Below are 14,859 nucleotides of genomic sequence, written 5' to 3' on the forward strand. Positions count from 1 at the left end.
CTTGGGTGCTTATATGTTTAAAATCGTTATAAATACATGTTAGATTGTGATTATAAAAACAAGTGCAAATATCTGTTTATAATATTTACAAACAAAAAAAAAAACGGTGCGGGAAATGGACACGATTACATTTCCGGATGCGGGAAGCGGGAATATAAAAAAAATAAAAAAATTCTGCTTTGAAAAAAATAGATGAGGCTTGTATAGGGTATATTGGGATACGGGCTATTTGTCATTTTAATTTTAGGGATATGGGATATTTGTCCTAAAAGTAAATGGGATATGGGATATTGATGCATTTATAAGGATATTGAACTTTTAACATGAAAAAAAATATGTGGAATTTGAAAGTCAAGTACAGAAATATTTACATCTCACTTGATAGTCCTTGATAAAATTGCCCAAAAAAGTTTAATATTAAAGGTCATTTTAGTGCTTTGTTGATTTTAATTGAGTTTATGGTCGTTTTATTTAAAAGTCATCCAAACCCAAGCGAAAAGTATTGCTCTATTTTCGATATTTATATGCTCATGTGTACTAATAATTTTAAAAGTATTTGTTTTGCTTTCCATACCTCGTTCCTTATTGTTAATTTTCCTTTTTTAGATGGTGATGTTCCTTTGGCACTATCTTACGGTGTTTGTATATCACAACTCCTCCACTTTGCCCGTGTCTGTTGTAACGTTTTGGATTTTAATGAACGAAATATATGTATTACTGGTAAATTATTAAGTCAGGGATTTCGTTACCACAAATCACTTAAAATCTTTACTAAATTCTAGATTTGGTTTTGAAGTTTGGTTCTACCTGTAGAAAACTTATTTCCAACGGGATAGCACATCCTCATTTTTACGGAGATGTTGTTTACCCTGCCATTGGATGCTGGATGTGTAATGATTGATAATTTAGTCTCAGATGCATTACTTTTTATTAGTTGTAATTGGCTTTGAACTAGCTGTCAGTAACTGCGAGTACTCTCAGATCTGTACTGAGTGTCTTTTTTTATGGGATGTACAAGTACTCGGTCACGTCCACTCTCTGTTTTTGTTAGATGTATTTCTATTTGTATCCATCTGATGAGTTAAGCCTTTTTCAACTGATTTGTATAGTTCGTCTTATGTTGTACTGTTACACCACTGTCCCAGGTTAAGGGGAGGGTTGGGATTCCGCTAACATGTTTAACCTCGCCACATTCTGTATGTATGTGCCTGTCCAAAGTCAGGAGTCTTTAATTCAGTGGTTGTCGTTTGTTGCTGCGTTACATATTTGTTTTTTTGTTCATTTTTTTACACATAAATTAGGCCGTTAGTTTTCTCGTTTGAATTGTTCTACATTTGTCATTTCAGGACCTTTTATAGTTAACTATGCGGTATGAGCTTTGTTCATTGTTGAAGGTCGTACGGTGACCTATAGTTGTTAATTTCTGTGTCACATGGTCTCTTGGCAATTGGCAATCATACCACATCTTTTTTTTATATATTATATGCTCATATGCATTGATAATTTTCTTGAAATAATCATAGATTTTTGTTAGATGTATCCATCTGATGAGTTAAGCCTTATTGTTGTCAATGTTTTTATTTGTTTTGATGCTTTATATGATTACAGGATATTTTCTAGTGTTTTACCTCTTGATTTTTACTTGGCGAGGATCTTCAGAGGTCCGTTCGTCGTTCCGTCCGTTCGTCCGTCTGTCCCGATTCAGGTTAAAGTTTTTGGTCGAGGTAGTTTTTGATGAAGTTGAAGTCCAATCAACTTGAAACTTAGTACTACAGAGGCGGATTTAGGGGGCAGGAACCCGGGCCCCCCTTTTTGGGAAAAAAATTGGTTGCTTATATAGGGAATCACTGAAGTGTGACTGGAGCGGGCCCCCTCTTAGGCAGTCAGTGGGTCCCCACTTATGAAAATTTCTGGATCCGCCAGTGGTTCATATGTTCCCTATGATATGACCAACAAAACGTCATATAGACAAAGCACATTAGCAAAAAAACAAAAGACAAAAAATTATCATATATGATACACAAGAATGAAGGACATTTTTTTTTTTACATTAATCAGTGCACGTGCTTTGTCATTGATAAATCTTATAAATAGTTATTATTGATGTAAACGGGAAACACTTATACCCTGTTATAATTTTTAATATATATCTTTTTTTTTCCTTAAATGTGATTAAAAAAAGATCCATTGCAAGTGAACTTTAAGAAGGATTTTCAAATATTATTCTTCAAAAAAAAAATTTAAGTCAGCGTTTACTGTTTTCAATGGACATTTGAAATTATTTGTTTAACATTCATATTTATTTATTTTTCCTCTATGTTTCTATTGTGGTAATTGTACCTTTGACTATGGGTTGATGTTTTAAAAAAGTCATAAAATTTCCATTCGCAGTTAATTTTTCCATAGCAGATAAGATTAAAAAATGATGAAACAATCTAATTATCAAGAAAAATAATATTTTAAATCAATGTTTTCTGTTGTCAACTGCATTTTGAAATGCAAACTCCAAACCTCCGTTCGGCAGATGTCGTAGATGTATGAACAGTATAAAAATGGATCGACATTATGAATAGACTGAAGGTCGACTTTATAATAGTTTCTGCTTTGTCCACGTTCTTTATTTAGAAATAAAAATTGGTAACTGTTATTGAAAGTTCTATCAAATTGTAAGAGATTTGATACTGAAAAATGTTTCAAAATGACGTATTGTGATAATAAATTTGATATACCGTGGCCATGATATATTTCGTTAAAAAAAATATGAAAAAAAATAGAATAACACAGATAAATTCAAAACAGGGGTTATGTCAATTTACCAAAATTATGAAGACTTGATTTAAATACACATATACGAGATATCATGTGTCATTGTAAAATTATATCTCGGTAAGCAATTTAAAACTATCAGAGTTTAAAAAAATCTTAAACAACTTGGGTTATCTCTTTTTCTTCTTCTTTAGGTTTTTAGCGATCCTTATATTATTGAAGACTATTCGCCGGGCGTCGACTATAAAATTTATAATTTACACTTAATTTAGCAACAAAAAATCAAAAATCAAAAAATCAAAAAATCAACATAACGTATGTACATTAAAAAAAAATTGTGATTTGATAACAGAATAGTTAGGGATGTCAGTGATAGAATATGGGGATGAGGGCAGATTCTGAGATCATACTCTTGAATCCCTCTACTGTACTGCATGATACTATTTGTTGTTGTAGAGGATTCCAATTTATAACAGTTCGTGGATAAAATGAAATGTTTGTATTTGCCTAAATGAGTGTGTTATAATTGCTATGTCTGGTTCTATTGTCTAGTGGGATCAAAAGATTATGTGTAGGGACTGCAATAATTTCATGAATAATTTTGTAAAAGAAAACAAGTCTGTATCGTAAACGCCTAATTTCAAGTGGGTACCAATTTAGGTCTGTCATCATTTTAGTAACTGAGCTGGTGTTATGGAAGCGTTGCATGAGAAGCGTGCTGCTCTTCTCTGAACTTTTTCGATTTGTAGAATTTACTGTTTTTGATGTGGGCCCCAAATTGTTGAGCAGTACTCTTTTTGGTCGGACAAGAGCTTTATATGTATGGGCTTTAACTTTCGGTGATACTATATTTAGGTTTCTACGAATAAACCCAAGTAGGGACTGGTTTGCTTTAGATGTCATGTCGCTTGGAAGTGTCCACAACTGAACATTTTTGATGATCATCAAAAATGTTCAGTTGTGGACACTTCCAAGCGACATGACATCTAAAGCAAACCAGTCCCTACTTGGGTTTATTCGTAGAAACCTAAATATAGTATCACCGAAAGTTAAAGCCCATACATATAAAGCTCTTGTCCGACCAAAATTAGAGTACTGCTCAACAATTTGGGGCCCACATCAAAAACAGTAAATTCTACAAATCGAAAAAGTTCAGAGAAGAGCAGCACGCTTCTCATGCAACGCTTCCATAACACCAGCTCAGTTACTAAAATGATGACAGACCTAAATTGGTACCCACTTGAAATTAGGCGTTTACGATACAGACTTGTTTTCTTTTACAAAATTATTCATGAAATTATTGCAGTCCCTACACATAATCTTTTGATCCCACTAGACAATAGAACCAGACATAGCAATTATAACACACTCATTTAGGCAAATACAAACATTTCATTTTATCCACGAACTGTTATAAATTGGAATCCTCTACAACAACAAATAGTATCATGCAGTACAGTAGAGGGATTCAAGAGTATGATCTCAGAATCTGCCCTCATCCCCATATTCTATCACTGACATCCCTAACTATTCTGTTATCAAATCACAATTTTTTTTTAATGTACATACGTTATGTTGATTTTTTGATTTTTTGATTTTTGATTTTTTGTTGCTAAATTAAGTGTAAATTATAAATTTTATAGTCGACGCCCGGCGAATAGTCTTCAATAATATAAGGATCGCTAAAAACCTAAAGAAGAAGAAAAAGAGATAACCCAAGTTGTTTAAGATTTTTTTAAACTCTGATAGTTTTAAATTGCTTACCGAGATATAATTTTACAATGACACATGATATCTCGTATATGTGTATTTAAATCAAGTCTTCATAATTTTGGTAAATTGACATAACCCCTGTTTTGAATTTATCTGTGTTATTCTATTTTTTTTCATATTTTTTTTAACGAAATATATCATGGCCACGGTATATCAAATTTATTATCACAATACGTCATTTTGAAACATTTTTCAGTATCAAATCTCTTACAATTTGATAGAACTTTCAATAACAGTTACCAATTTTTATTTCTAAATAAAGAACGTGGACAAAGCAGAAACTATTATAAAGTCGACCTTCAGTCTATTCATAATGTCGATCCATTTTTATACTGTTCATACATCTACGACATCTGCCGAACGGAGGTTTGGAGTTTGCATTTCAAAATGCAGTTGACAACAGAAAACATTGATTTAAAATATTATTTTTCTTGATAATTAGATTGTTTCATCATTTTTTAATCTTATCTGCTATGGAAAAATTAACTGCGAATGGAAATTTTATGACTTTTTTAAAACATCAACCCATAGTCAAAGGTACAATTACCACAATAGAAACATAGAGGAAAAATAAATAAATATGAATGTTAAACAAAAATTTCAAATGTCCATTGAAAACAGTAAACGCTGACTTAAATTTTTTTTTTGAAGAATAATATTTGAAAATCCTTCTTAAAGTTCACTTGCAATGGATCTTTTTTTAATCACATTTAAGGAAAAAAAAAGATATATATTAAAAATTATAACAGGGTATAAGTGTTTCCCGTTTACATCAATAATAACTATTTATAAGATTTATCAATGACAAAGCACGTGCACTGATTAATGTAAAAAAAAAAATGTCTTTCATTCTTGTGTATCATATATGATAATTTTTTGTCTTTTGTTTTTTTGCTAATGTGCTTTGTCTATATGACGTTTTGTTGGTCATATCATAGGGAACATATGAACCACTGGCGGATCCAGAAATTTTCATAAGTGGGGACCCACTGACTGCCTAAGAGGGGGCCCGCTCCAGTCACACTTCAGTGATTCCCTATATAAGCAACCAATTTTTTTCCCAAAAAGGGGGGCCCGGGTTCCTGCCCCCTAAATCCGCCTCTGTAGTACTAAGTTTCAAGTTGATTGGACTTCAACTTCATCAAAAACTACCTCGACCAAAAACTTTAACCTGAATCGGGACAGACGGACGAACGGACGGAACGACGAACGGACGGACGGACGAACTGACGAACAGACGGACGGACGCACAGACCAGAAAACATAATGCCCATAAATGGGTCATAAAAAGTAGTGTTTGTGATTGAGATTATACTACAATGTTGACTGCTGAACTTCAATTTTATTCCCCCAAAACGTCGTGCTTTTGCTGGGTTTGAATGTTTAGATACGCATGCACGGCAACGTATTGTTCAGCTAACTTGTGACAAAATATTGGCCGTTTCTTAATTAGGCCGGTGAATCTGATGATTAGCATAAGGAAAGTGTCAAGGTCTCCGCAAGTGAAATAAAAACCCGTTTAACAATTTTGATCGTAGTCTGTAGTTGACCAATTATAGCACAAATATGTGTCCCTTTCCAACATGCCAACACTGTTCCGTGCCGCTAGTCATAATTTGCCTTTGTAAAACCAGTTTGCATGTCTATCTTTTAGTTTAATTTGTACTGTGTAATCACATATTGATGAAATATTTGCCGATGGAAACAACAATCAATCAATACATGAAGACAAATTTTGATTATCACAACTTATGCGAATATCTTACATTTCCAAATCAGTAGTCAAAAAGGTACTAAAGTGGTAAGCAAAAGTCAGTAGAAAAGAAAAAAGAAGCCAATGTAAGACAAGAATAAAATAAACAAAAGAGAGACAACAGCCCATCAATAATACTAGACGGCAAACTTTTTCGATCAAGACAATTTTTATATTAAGGTATTTGTATTGTGTAAGTAGCAAAGGTAAAATCACAAAAATACTGAACTACGGGGAAAACAAAATCGGAAAGTCCCTAATCGCATGTCAAAGTCAAATGACAAAACACATCAAAAACGAATGGACAACAACTGTCGTATTCAGAGGCGGATTTAGGGGGGAGGGGGGCCGGGTTCCCCTTTTCTGGTTGCTTATATAAGGAATCACTGTAGCATGACCGGAGTGGGCCCCCTCTTATGCAGTCAACAGGCCCCCACTTATGAAAATTTCTGGATCCGCCACTGGTATTCCTGACAAAGAATTGTTCAAATCGATTTGTGAAATCTTAGATGTTACAATGTCTAACCGACGTCTCTGCTGGGATTCGACTCCTACCCTATATGGTTGAAACTGTTGTATCAGGACATAGTTTTCTGTTTTGTATAAATTTGATGAATGATATATAGTTATCAAAGGTACCAGGATTATAATTTAGTAACGCCATATCCTTTATAAACCCTATTAGAATTGATTTGTATTAAAAAAAACTACCTTTATACTTTAAAGTAAAATCATGATATGGTACTGTAAATCCGTAACCTTATCATAGATTGGTAGATTTATTGAAAATCAATCCGGTGTGAAATAAATGAAGGGGAATATTATTCTAACTCTTCAATATGTTTTGGACGAAATGCAAAAGACAATGGTGTGTGTGTGTGTGTGTGTGGAGGGGGGGGGAGGTTTTGTACATCTTAACAAAATTCAACGCTATCAAAAAAAATACGTTAAACAATTCACCAGAAATATCGACAATAATCATTTTAGTAACTCCTGCATATAAGGCTTATTTCTTTTACTTTTTGAGTTATCATTTAGAAATGAACTATGAACATAAGTTTAACGGAACATATATACCTTACAATTATTGTATACGAACAATTTTGTTAACCAATTCCGTAAACTTTATTAAGTGTCGGTTAAGTTCTTAATGAAAATAAATTATTGCTAAGGTTCGGGAAACTTTGTGTACATAAGAATTGTTCTATACAAAGAATACATTTTGCCAGTTTCCGACTCAGAAACCAACATTATCACGAATCCCCGTGTGTGTCGCTGAACTATGAAAATCATGGTCACACAGACAGACAGACATGTGTACATTCATGACACTGCAATCAGTATACAAGTCAAATATAATTGTCATGTTATTTATACCTATTATAGTATCTGAGAAACTGACCTAAACAAAAAATCTGATGAATGACAAATGCATATGGAAATGGGAGGTCGCGTGTTTTGAGAATCAAATTTCGAATATGATTTATTAACTAAAAACATTTTGTTCAAAAATATATTTAGAAATTTTAGAGGAAAAGATTTTTGAAAACCATACAAAGAACACTTGTTGTTGGAAATGTTTTATGATCAAATGATTGTTCAAAGAAATTGAAAATCACTTGTTACAAATATAATCATGTATTAGAGGGGTTCTTGGACAAGCAAAGAAAAACGAAATTATGCCAGGGGAAACTACAGCTTACAACTCACAACTTTACCAAATATAGATCATAAATCATTACAGAAATTCTAAGCTTTTCTATCTATCTTTCGCTCTAACTGCAAGACAAGCATCTCATATTTCGCAAACTTAGAAATTCATCTTTGACCAGGCATTAGGAAACATTTGACAAAAGTTGCACTGAAATGTTCATCTCATGGTAGAATATACAATGTTTGTACAGCAAAACAAAGCTACAGATGTCTGTCTTATTGTCTATATCAAACATGAAATTCGTATGCATCATGGGCTAGGGATATCATATACCAACGTTCAGGCGGAAACCCAGTTGAAATAGAACAAAAGAATCGAAGCTCTTTGTAAGAGAAGGCGATAAACTATAATGTTTACTATAGTAACAAATTTTTTAAAAGTAAATAGAAACAAATAAAATGACAATTTTTCTCCATTACGAAGTGTTTTATTTTAAAAACACCATTTGCATAAGCTTTCAATTTATCTATCACATAATTAAGGAGAACAATTAGATATCAAGTCGACGACATGGGTATCTATCAAGTTGGATGTAGAAAATGCATAACCTCCGATTTAAAAAAAAATAACCAAGACGGAAAACATGTCAATCTATTAGTTCAGTAATTTTCGTGTCTGCCCTTCTATTATGTGACGCAAGAAACAAATTTAAAAAATGGGTAACAATTGTATCGAAAAGAGAAAAATCGAGTTCACCTTTTTATGTTAGGGCGTGTTTGAAAATGTATTTATCTTCGATTTTTTTTGTGTGTGTGCGATAACTAGGGTTTATAGTCTTTAACCACTAAAAAAATCTAGTCTGCCCTTCCACAAAATATTTAATTAGAATTTTTTAAATGTTTATTTTCAAAAATTCCACCTGACAACCGATCAGACAATAGTTTTGAGTTGAATAAATGCAGACACGATCATTAACTGATGCTGGTAGATATATTTGTCTTCTAAAATACAACTGACATATAAGGATCGTGATGGTGCTATGTGGATAAATTCATCGGTTTTCTAGAGCAAGATTGGCAGCGCGTCATCCCTACAATGGCTTCCATTTCGACGATTGTGAAAATGAACTGGCGTAGTGGGGAGATAATTTTGACGAAGTAGAATCCTGACTGCGTTAGGTCACTTTGACCATGTTTTTTTTACATTTGATCCATATTAAAGTAAATTCTTGTCTAATTTGTATCCGGCTCATAATTTGTGTACCATAAAACTTAGATTACACAAATTTGGTTAGGCAGTTGTATCATTTACTGGGGGTGAACTATTTCTTAATGTCGGGTCTCTCTGACCTTAAATTTGACCTTTAAAACCTATAAAAGTCAAATCTTGATGGCGTTGTGTCCAGCGTATAACTTTTGTTAGGACTAAGATTGGCGAACCTGTGTGTACGAATGCATTATGGGATGGTTTTCATATATCAGGTCAGGTAACTATTGATCTGCAGAACTGACATTTACAAAACGTTGTTAAACAGAAGCATACTACTAATCTTGATTTTGATCTATGATCTCTACGATAGTAAAATAGTGTCAAATTTGTGTATGATGTCTTGATCCTGAGCTTTAACTTTGACTCTTATGATAGTCGTTGATGTTCGTGACAGCTGTTTTCCGATGAACTAAGTCTTTTGTGGATAGTTGTCTCATTGACAATCATACCACATCTTCTTTTTTATAAGGTTCACTTAACTAAGTCAAACCAAATATGCAGATGCATAATGGAAATTATCAAATTATTTTGGCTTTGACCTTTGAACCTAGGACAGTTGCCAAAAGGAATTGATTTTTTTATCACATGTACGGTATAGAAGTATTTGTAATATTACACGGGTAATGCTTATTAAAAAACGAATGCATGTCTGGCAGCTACAGGACCAAATTATATGAATTGAACTATTCTTCCTGTGTAATGGCCGTTTTCTCCAATAGAGAAAACAGTTGATTGTAGGTTTTATTTGTTACAGATTTTGTTATGCAATAAAATGATAATTATGTGCTTATTTTGTTAAACATGACACATATATATACATGTTATACAAATACCAGGGAAGTAAAGATAAAATACCGAACCAAACACCAGAAAATGACAATAAACCTCCCTCTTTGTTTTCAAATTATATGAAAAATGAATAAAAGCCACTCATACGAATATGAATTTATTAGAAAGTATAGGTTAATATAAAACACTCAAACAAATATTATATAGTATCTACTGTATATGATGCATGTAAATGTATACGAAAAGTACTGGCTACACAAGGCTTCAATTTCGTTCCAATGTATGCAATTCTAGAATATTTTCATATGCTAATCTATTCTTAAGTGAGGACATTTGCACTTAATGTACTTTTTCTGTTTTATTTTGATAACTATTCAGAATTTTAAGAAAAATAAATCAAATTTCAGATATTTTAAGCTTCTTGTAAGCAATTCTTAATTGATGAAAAGTATGATATTAAAACCCTTATGTAAACACGTAAATTTAGAATGATATAATGACAATGTCTTTGATTGTCAGATAAAGAATACAATTTTTTCTATCATGTGTTGGTTATAGTTTATACATAAAAAGCTCACGTATTTGTAGAAAATGGAAAGCAACACGTTTAATAATTTCATACGTCCGAAGCGCTTTTCCGGATTTACCTTCAGCAAGAACGCTCAAAGCCAAACATTTGAAATCCGAAGATGTATATATAAGTACCTAACCCGTTGAAGAGCTATATGACAAAAACAAATAAAAAAAATAACCAAATTCAGTTAAAGTTAACTTTGCCTGATGGTGTTGAAACCTTAGTTTCTTAATAATTTCAAAATTAATCAACAAATAATTTTAGAAAAGTTTGTTTATTCATGTCAGTACCGAAGTAACAGTATTAATAACAAAAATAAGTAGATATAGGAAGATGTGGTGTGAGTGCCAATGAGACAACTCTCCATACACTTATCGTCTGTTGATCTATAATACATGTGTAAGTTCATAACTTCATTTATGTATAAAACCATTTTAACAAAATTTATTACAGATAAAGATATTCACAAAGAAACTAAATATCAGGCTATACATAGACATTATTGGTCGGTCTTGATTTAATGTGCCTATTGATATATTTGGAATTGTACAATTTATTGTTTAATTCATTTTAAAAGAAAATCATAATGACAATCAGAGTATATTTTAAATTTTGATACATAAAGATTTAATTCTGTTAAAAGAAAATCATTTCATCCTCTACATGTGTTACAAAATTACTATTTTTCGAGAGAAGTTGTTTTTTGGCACAAAAAAGTCAGGTAAGTTTTACAGAAAATACAAATTAATGGTATGGTACTTTATATTGTTAAATAGCATATACATCTCAGTAAGACATTCTCAATAAACAAAACGACATATTAAGAGCCAGTCTGTGATAAAACCATGCAAAATGGTCCAAATCCAAAATATTCCAATCAGGCTGATATTTTGTATTTTAGATACCTTATATGTAATAACTATTTGTGCAAAATATTTTGAAAAAATATTCAGCCATTATTTGTGTATGCCGAACATGCGAAAATTGTCCATTTCTGTACAGACAAATGGCCATTTTAAGCCTATTTTAGGGAATTTTGACCTGATTTTTTTTTTGTTTTATAGAAAAAATTTAGCTTAATGATAACATATATCTTAACAAACAACTTGAAATGAAAGGAAATTATGATAATTCAAAAAGTTGTGAGATTTCTCAATACCCCTACTGACAGGTTGAAATTGCATGGTTTTGAAAAAGTGCAGATTCAGCAAAATTTGTATATTTTTAAAGGCTTGAATCTTGTAAGATCATGTTTTATTTTCAATAAAATGTAATATTTCATGAAGCTTATATATTCATCTTCAAAATGCTAGAAAATGGTGCTCGGCAAATGATACCTTATTACGATAAAATAATAATTAAAGATAGGCGTGATGGCCATTTTGCCGAGTTTTTGATTTTTTTATCTGTTTCAATAGAAACTTTTCAAAAGTATGTGATAAGTCAAAATATAAGAAATAATGACTGAACTAATGTTAACTGGTTATATTAATTGAATAAACCAAGTTCAACTAAGTTTAAATTAGAAAATATACCAAAGGAGTAAACCTGGGGAGACCGCTTTTTTGCATTTTTTACCCCTAAACTGAGCATTTTTACAATATGTTTAAAATATTAACCTATTCAAAAGAAAATAGCTTTAGTAACTTTATAATGGGCTGTTTTATTTACAATACTATGCACACTCATCAGGTAATATCACCATGAGTTCTTCACAAATTTTGCATTTTATAATAGTCTAGTTTTTAGACGCTTTTTGTCTAAATTCAAAGTGGCCACAATTGAGTTCAGTCTTAAATTTTTAAAACATGTTGTATTTAAGAATTGAATGCTCTTTTTTGTAAATTTATTGGGGTGTAAAAGCGTTGACCGAAGTACATTTTGTATGAAGCGCCAATCAGAATAACGTATTATAGTGAAACATACATTTAATGTAATTATTTGATAATGAATCATAAATGTGAAAGCCTTGTGCATTCATGTAATTTATTTCCAGAAAAGAGGAAGATTTAATAGTTTTGTGAATTTCATAAAATTGTGCCTCTTACCTAGAAAAGTGCTATATTTTCTATATTATGATACAGCTTTATGCCAAATATAAAGAGACTACTCCTAGAAGTTCCTGATAAAACTGCAACTGAAATTTTGTGAAGCTGACATGAACCAGTTAGTCATCCCTATGTCAATTTTGGGAGAACAGTGGAAATAACAGTAATGTCAAGTTTCCTCCTAGAATGTAATCTCTAGCAATTTGAGGCTTGGGAATAAGACATGTAAAATATAGTTGGCCTATTACTACCAGCTGAGACAAACACAAATATTTCAAATTGCAATAAAATTTATTTCATAACCACATGTAATAACCAGATACTCTGCAGGGCGCAGCTTTATAGGACTGCAGAGATTGAACCCTGAACATTTGGGGCAAGTATGGACAGAACATTTAAGCTTGATATAGCTCTGAATTTGGTTTGGGATTAAATAGTTGACACAACACAATGAGTGTGGTCTAAGAACTTAAACTTAAAAACTTAAAAAAAATTGATTTAACATTTACCTATTATGGTCCAATATCCAAAATCTAAGTGCATGGTTATATCCAGCATATCATAGAACCCCAAGAATTCAAATTTTTGATGAAATCAAATAATTTTCAATTTTAGACCCTTAAGACCTCAGTTTGGACCAATTTGATAACCGGTCCCAAATATTAAAAAAAATAAATACATGGTTAGATTCAGCATATTGAAGAACCCCATTTATTCAATTTTGTTGAAATCAAACAAAATTTAATTTTGGACGCCGATTTGGACCAACTTGAAAACTGGGCCCATAATAAAAAATCTAAGTACATTTTTTAGATTCAGCATATCAAAGAACCCCAAGAATTAAATTTTTGTTAAAATCAAACTAAGTTTAATTTTGGACCCTTTGGACCTTGATGTAAACCAATTTGAAAACAGGACCAAAAATTAAGAATCTAAATTCACTGTTAGATTTGGCATATCAAAGAACCCCAATAATTCATTTTTTTATGAAAGCAAACAGTTTAATTTTGGACACTTTTTGGCCCCTAATTCCTAAACTGTTGGGACCAAAACTCCCAAAATCAATCCCAACCTTTCTTTTATGGTCAATTCATAAACCTTGTATTTAAATTTCATAGATTTCTATTTACTTATACTAAAGTTATAGTGCGAAAACCAAATGTCTTTGGATGACAACGACGATGACAACGACAACGTCATACCAATATAGGACCAATTTTTTTCAATTTTTGCGGTTGTATAAAAACAAATATACACAGATAAATGGTTAAACTGTTGAGCAGACATACAATTGCCCTACCACGTCCACTTGTATTTTTGTCCATCGGATGAGTTAAGCCATTTTCAACTGATTTTTATAGTTCGTTCTTATGATTTACTGTTATACCACTGTCCCTGGTTAGGGGGAGGGTTTGGATCCCGCTTACATGTTTAACCCCGCCACATTATTTATGTATGTGCCTGTCCCAAGTCAGGAGCCTGTTATTCAGTGGGAGTCGTTTGTTTATGTGTAACATATTTGTTTTTCGTTCATTTTTTATATACTTAAGGCCGTTAGTTTTCTCATTTGAATTGTTTTACATTGTCTTATCGGGGCCTTTTATAGCTGACTAATACATGGCAATACATAGTCCCCAACCCGTTACAAATTCATTGTATTGGAACGAAAATTTGATCTATAATTTGTCATAATGTAAACTACATAAAAATATCGAAACAAAATCTTCCAGCAAAATGTAAAAACTTGTTGAATTCTGACTATCTCTGTGAATTTTCTATGTCCAAAGACAACAACTCTGCACACAGTTATCAAACTGGAACAAAATTGAATCACTAAATACCAAAGAAAAGAAAAAACAATCAAAATGCTATTTTGTCTTTAAAAAAATGAGTTATTTCCGTTTGAACAGAAGTCTTCTAATGAATAAGTATTTCATCAAAAATTTAATTCTAGAGAAAGGGTTTCAACTAAACAAAGAGAAAAGCTTAAAGCGTGAATAATGAATTTGACCTGTAACTTGTCATGATAAATCAAATCAAAATCTACAAGCACAAAAAAGTCTGATTTGCCAAACTGACAGATAGACAGACTGACAGACACGCAGTGCAAACCTAAGTCCACTTAGACGTTAGCCGTTAGGGGACTAAAAATCAAAATATCAAAGTATCAACAAACACAAGAGATGCTCTTTGGAGAGGGAACATTCAAAATATTTTTGGAAAAGCTTTCGAT

Source organism: Mytilus edulis, chromosome 6 (genome assembly GCF_963676685.1).
Source record: "Mytilus edulis chromosome 6, xbMytEdul2.2, whole genome shotgun sequence".
NCBI classification, from domain to species: Eukaryota; Metazoa; Mollusca; class Bivalvia; order Mytilida; family Mytilidae; genus Mytilus; species Mytilus edulis.